The sequence below is a fragment of the Suncus etruscus genome, chromosome 12 (genome assembly GCF_024139225.1).
Source record: "Suncus etruscus isolate mSunEtr1 chromosome 12, mSunEtr1.pri.cur, whole genome shotgun sequence".
Classification (NCBI taxonomy): Eukaryota; Metazoa; Chordata; class Mammalia; order Eulipotyphla; family Soricidae; genus Suncus; species Suncus etruscus.
The window spans coordinates 73208905-73214377 of NC_064859.1; the positions used below are offsets into that span (position 1 = coordinate 73208905).

The window sequence follows — 5473 nt, forward strand, 5'->3', positions numbered from 1 at the left end:
TTGTTGTGTTACCACAAAAGAAAAAACTGATTTGATTTTATACCACTTATGAGCAAAGTCAACTACGTAACCCCATGCTTAACAGGCTTCCATTAGAACACTGAGAAATGGAAAATGCAGGATTATCTTTGACCTTTAAGTGCCCCTCCTACTCTTTAAAAATCTCCATTACTCATTCAATTTAAACTCAATTTATTTGAGTTATCTAAAATGTACCATGTTAGTATGATTTAGTCAACCAAAGCTATAGGAACCCTTTATGGTTACAAGACTAAAATGTAAGTGCTACTAAGTGTTACTAAGATATAATTTCTGATGAGAAACTCATATTGTTCCAATACAGAGACTTACATGCCAGCAGACACAATATGATGCAACTATTGGAGAGAGTTCAAGGTTGGAGCCAAAAATAAGGCGCTCCCCTTGCCTAGAAGAAATTGTGAAGATTTCATGGGGTGAGGGTGTAGTGCATTAAGTAGGTGGAATATATGTTGGCAGGAATGTAATCTTTACTTCTCATCAAGGATGAAATGTCGTCTATGGCCATACCACCCTGAACGCGCCCTATCTCGTCTGATCTCGGAAGCTAAGCAGGATTGAGCCTGGTTAGTACTTGGATGGGAGACCGCCTGGGAATACTGGGTGCTGTAGGCTTAAAAAAAAAAAGGATGAAATGTCAGCTAGCTGTGGTTTCATTCATTCCAAACCATAAAAAGGAATAACTACTCATTCCTCTTTCTTCCCTCTTTAAGAATATTCACCAGTATTAAATTGGTGAAGTGGGATGCTTTAATAAACAAGTTCAAATGCAATACAAATTCGTTTAAAGAAATAATGTACTACATTTCTATAGAAAATAGTATCAAAAGACATCTCAAAAATTGAGAATTGAATCGCTTCTCAGCCTTTTGGCTCAGATCAAGTGTAAAAATTGAGAATTGAGATTCCATATAATCTAGCCATTCCACTTCTTGGCATGTACCCACAAGAGCCCAGGTAAATTATTTTGAAAACATATTTGCATTTTTATGTTCATTGCAGCACTATTCAGAATAGCCAAGATCTGGAAACAACCCAAGTGTTCAAGAACAGATAATTTGTTAAGAAGTTTTTGAAAGAATACTACTTAGCTATAAGAAAGGATGAAATTGTGTAATTGGTGTTATGTGACAGAACTGGAGCATATCACACAGAGTGAAGTTAGAAGAAGAGGGACAGATACATAATGATTTCTCTCACTGCAGGATATAAAAAAGTAGTAAGGAAATAACAATTGACCAATGGTAAAGATCCCAAGTGTTGGTCTATAGATTTAAGTTTGCTAAGAAATGTTGGGGCAAGGAATAATAAACCTTGGGACATTGGTAGAAGGTTTATGACAGTCTGGTGAAGAGAATGGTGCTGCACAATTATATGCATAAAAATATATCTATAAGTATTATAAATTATAGAATCTTAATAAAAATTGAGATAAAGAGAGGTAATAGATAATGAAAAGACTATAATTGTCAAACTAGAATATGTATAAATTATATATTTATAAGTAAATATATAATTAATATATGAATATAGTAAAATTTATGTAGCTAAATTTTGCATATAATTCTATATAACTATATAAACACAAATTACATAAATATACAAATAATATCTTACAAATGTTTACATATGGATAAAATACACAATGTTTTAGATAGCTACATATAATGTATGTTATATAGTTAAATGTATATAATTAATAGTTACAATTAAAATTTAACTACATATGTATTGTATGTATATATTTTGAATTATATAAATTAAATGTATATACATTTAACACATCTATATGTGCAGTTAAAATTTTTAACCCAAAAACATGTAGAGAAACTAGTTTCAGTCCAATTCAAAGAACACCCCCCCCTTCACCAGTGCAACATTCCTGTTGTATTAATTATAATAGAAGTCCCTGCTGATTATGGATGATGGTGGATAGAGTAGATGGTGAGGTCTTTCTCGGCCAGGCCAAATGCCTGCAGCTTCTTTGACCTGGCGGTCTAGAAATTTATATCTATTGATTCATTTCATTTATTCCCAATTTTCCAGCCTAATAAGTTAATTTCATATATCCCATCCAATGTTCTGCTTGTTTATGGCCCCAGTTACTCTATTATGCCTGCTTATATTTTTCAAATTAAAATATGGTATTTGTCATTGATGTGTCTGGACTAATTCTTGGTAGAAATATTCTTGTCAAATTTCACACTAGACACTGACCATCTTTAACAGATACTAAGAACTATTTTGTCTTTATGTTCCTGACCATTGCTGGGTATGATCTTCCTCCTCCCACCCAAACTCTAAATCTCTAAGAAGATACTTGAAAACAGGCCATTACCATTCTCACCCCCAAACTAAATCACCAAGATAAATATTTTGCCAAGCATTCTATTCTTTATCAAATGCTCATTTATCTTATATCTATGATTTCTTCTTCTTAGACCCTTACCACTTCCAGCACCATATAATAGTCTCTTCACCTAATTTAACCTTAGCATCACTTATTAATGTATTTCTCTTCAGTTCCAAACTGACCTTTTTCTTCGGCTTGCATGACAATGCTCTAAGACTTGCAGCTTTTATCTTAATAACTGGAGATACTATCAATAGACATCTACTTCCTGTGGATCAAAGAAATATTTGAAGATCAAATAAGGCTGAGAACTAGACTTTCTTGAACTGTGATAACACGCCACTTTTGTGCTGCCGATTCATGCATATACCCTGATGATATGGATGTATTTAGTGACAATACTTTCATTCCAAGAGAAGGCTTTTGCCCTGAAAACATGTCAGTCCCTGGTGACATATAGTCAAATGGAAATAGGAAGCTAGTATTTCTAATCTTTCCAGCCAAGTCAGCTGTTTTCTATGTCCTATGCTTCTGCACCTGCCCCCAGTATTGTTAGTCCCGTGGAAAGTCCACCCTGATGTTTAGTTCCATAATGGCAAAATTAAAAGGAAGGAAGGAAACTCTTCTGCAGGCTCATCTGACAGGTGTCGGATCCAGTGTACTCGTGTGATTTTTTTTCCCTGACCTGATATTAAAAAAAAATAGTCCAATATTATGGTTAAGAGGTAATGCTGGCACTGTAGGATTATTTCTGGTGTTATCTATACACTGCAGCATACAAAAACGGTGTATGGCCATTGAATATGAATTCTATCATTTGACCACTAACATGACTGGCTGCATATTCCCCCCAAACTAGTTATTTTCTCTACAAAATATATGCAGGTGCAAAACTTCCTGTGCTGAAATGACCAGCCTGGTGGAGATAACTCAGGGACCTAGCCTGGTTATTTCATACAATCAGTGTGCACTGGATTCCTAGGGATGGTCTCAAATCACATTCAAATCTCTAACAAACTGAGTCTTTTTGTGTCCTTAAGACTCCCACCAGCCAGCTTTAAGATCCCTATGCTTAGCTAAGACTCATGAACTCAGGACTCTGGAGGAACAATAGATGTGGGGGAGGGAGGTAGCTCAATGGCCTTTATTGTTTTGTATAACAATCCTTTCTCTTTCTCTATATTGTAGCCTTCAGTCCATTAAAAGCAATTTCCTGGCATCACCCAAGCTTGAAAGGCTAGATCAAAAGTACTGAGTGTCCCAGCTGTTTAGCCTTCCTTCAGATGGAACATTACCACAGTCCTTGTGAATGATTTATTCCATGTGAGAGATGGAGACACCCTGCATACTTCTGCTCTGTGGGACTGGCTTTATTGTTCTCCCTGCACTTCCACTGTGAAAGCATTTCCTTAATGTACTCTTCCACTCCAATAAAACAAACCTGGCCTCATTTGGATCTCACACCTATCTGAGTGGAGAGAGAGATCTTGTGTGAAATGGGAGACTCATTGATTACGTACAATAGATTCATCTGCATTCACAGAGACATTCAGCAAAGATTGGGCTTCACATTCTGGGTAGCAGTGGTACAAAGAACTGAGTTCTGCACAAATGAACACCTTTCAGTATAGTGGGTAAAAATAATGATGAGTGTTGATGAGGGCTGATGTTATGGGGATGAGAGAAGTGCTATGATGGATCCAGAAGTCTTGAAACTACACCACTGAGCAGAGCCATTGTACAAAAATGAATCAACACATCTAGAAACATGACTTTAGGGCACTGGAAAAGCTTATTATCAAATTGTCTTAAATTCTTGTGTAAAAAAATATGGCAGTGATAAAAAGATTGGGAACCAGAAGTCTTGAGTTCTATAAATCCTGTCCATCTTCTTTTCTAAGCTAACACAACTCTCAGACTGAGGCCTAGTCCTGGTAAAACTAGAAATTAAGAGGCCGGGGATATGTCTCCAGTGGCAGTGTTCCTTCATTTCATGTGTGAGGCCCAGGATTGTATCTCTGGCACCACATAGCCCCTGAATATTGTCAAGAATGGTGCTAGTGCCTACCTAAATATAATTTGGTGTGGATCCACCACGGTAATGCCAACAAGATTTTCCATCTCTGAGGACTGTGTTGAAAGACAAGTAAAATTATATTTGGAACTAAGATAGGGGCCAGATAGGAGAAGGCTTAAGGCACTTGCTTTTCAGTGTATTCCCCGGCACAACTTCTGGTCCCTCAAACACTGACAGGAATAACCCTTGAGAACAGAGCCAGGAGTAAAGAGTAAGCCCTGAGTATCACCAGGTAGAGCTACAAAACAAAAACAAAACCAACTACAACAAAAACAATACCCAATCTACAACAGGCTAGACACACAGAAGGGACCACTTTTACTAGCAGCCCGGGGGGAGTGGGGGCAAAGGAGGGGCGATGATATGGGATGCAGGCTGGGAACAGGGGTGGAGGGAGGACAATATTGGTGGTGGGAATGCCCCTGATTCAATGTCACTATGTACCTGAAATACTACTGTGAATCATCTATGATCCACTTTGGTCAAAATAAAAATTATTAATATTTAAAAAAAACCTGTTTGAGAATAATAAGCACTGCATAAATAATGAGGGTTTGGGGGGCATTGGTGGTGGGAATTGTTACACCTCCCCAAGGCTAAATGCTAATTTTACCTGATGGTCAGACCAGTCCACAGCTGGGAGGGATCTGAGATTGGTAATTAAGGCCTGGAAGAGGGGTGAAGGAAGAGAGATTCAATGAGAGGGACTCAGCAGAAGAGAGAGGCCTCAGGAGAAGGAGGCAGGATAGAGAGATGGCAGAGAGAGGATAGATGCAAGGCAGCTAAAGGAGGCTGCTTAAAAGGTTAGCTTAGAAGCCATGTAAAATATGCACATGGTGGTTAGAGCCTTATAATAAAGCTTCATGTCTTCTAACTTCTACTGGCTGCTTGTGGATCATTTCTTCGCAGTTACCCTGAACCCTCAGAACCGCCAGGCCAAAGAAGCTGCAGGCACCTGGCCTGGCCGAGAAAGACCTCACCATCTACTCCACCCACCATCATCC

General features: G+C 38.0%; 1 pseudogene; it reads left to right on the forward strand.

Annotated features, from left to right (window-relative positions):
* Positions 1–535: 535 nt before the first annotated feature.
* On the forward strand, positions 536–654 carry LOC126024998 (uncharacterized; annotated as a pseudogene).
* Positions 655–5473: the final 4819 nt, after the last annotated feature.